Below are 740 nucleotides of genomic sequence, written 5' to 3' on the forward strand. Positions count from 1 at the left end.
TCCCTGAAAAAGAAAGTACAAGCCTCAGATATATCAGAATTCCCATTCATGTACTGTATTTATTTTACTTAACAGGACATTTATGTTCACATTTTATCCTACCTCGTGGGTTAGACAGAGGCAGGATGTATTAAATTCATTATTTACTGGTGGTAGAGACCTTTCTGCAATCTTTACACAGGTCACCAGGGGGCGAACTTGTTGCTTAAATCATCACTTCTCAGCCCTGCAGCTGGGGACTTGCAGAATCTGAAGATGAGGGACTGGAATAAATAATCAGAGACATTTAGGGACTATCACTCGCACTTTTGACAATAAAGGAACTATGCTAAAAGAAAGATTACAAGCAAGGCAGACACTTGGGGCACATTACACCCAAAGAGAAAGGTGGAAAGAAATCCCTCCTTTATCTCTTTTTAGATAACCAGAGAACAGCCACAGGAGATAAAGCCAAAACCTACAACTGAATTATTATGGCTTCAAAGTGAAGAAATCCCAGGGCCGTGATGAACTGGAATCGGAGTCATAGAGACATTACCTGCTTGTGCTACCTTACTCTCTAAATCTCTGGCTGTCTCCTTGTAGAATGGCAGGGCTAGAAGAAACTGCAAGAGCATCCAGCCATCCCTCCACTCTTCTATTTTACACATGGGGGAAATGAAGCCCAGAGGAAAATACTTGCCCAAGGTCAAATGATTATCTAGTGGCAGGGCCCAAATTAAAACCCAGGAGTTTGTTTT

The sequence above is a fragment of the Galeopterus variegatus genome, unplaced genomic scaffold (assembly GCF_000696425.1).
Source record: "Galeopterus variegatus unplaced genomic scaffold, G_variegatus-3.0.2 Scaffold2508, whole genome shotgun sequence".
Taxonomy (NCBI): Eukaryota; Metazoa; Chordata; class Mammalia; order Dermoptera; family Cynocephalidae; genus Galeopterus; species Galeopterus variegatus.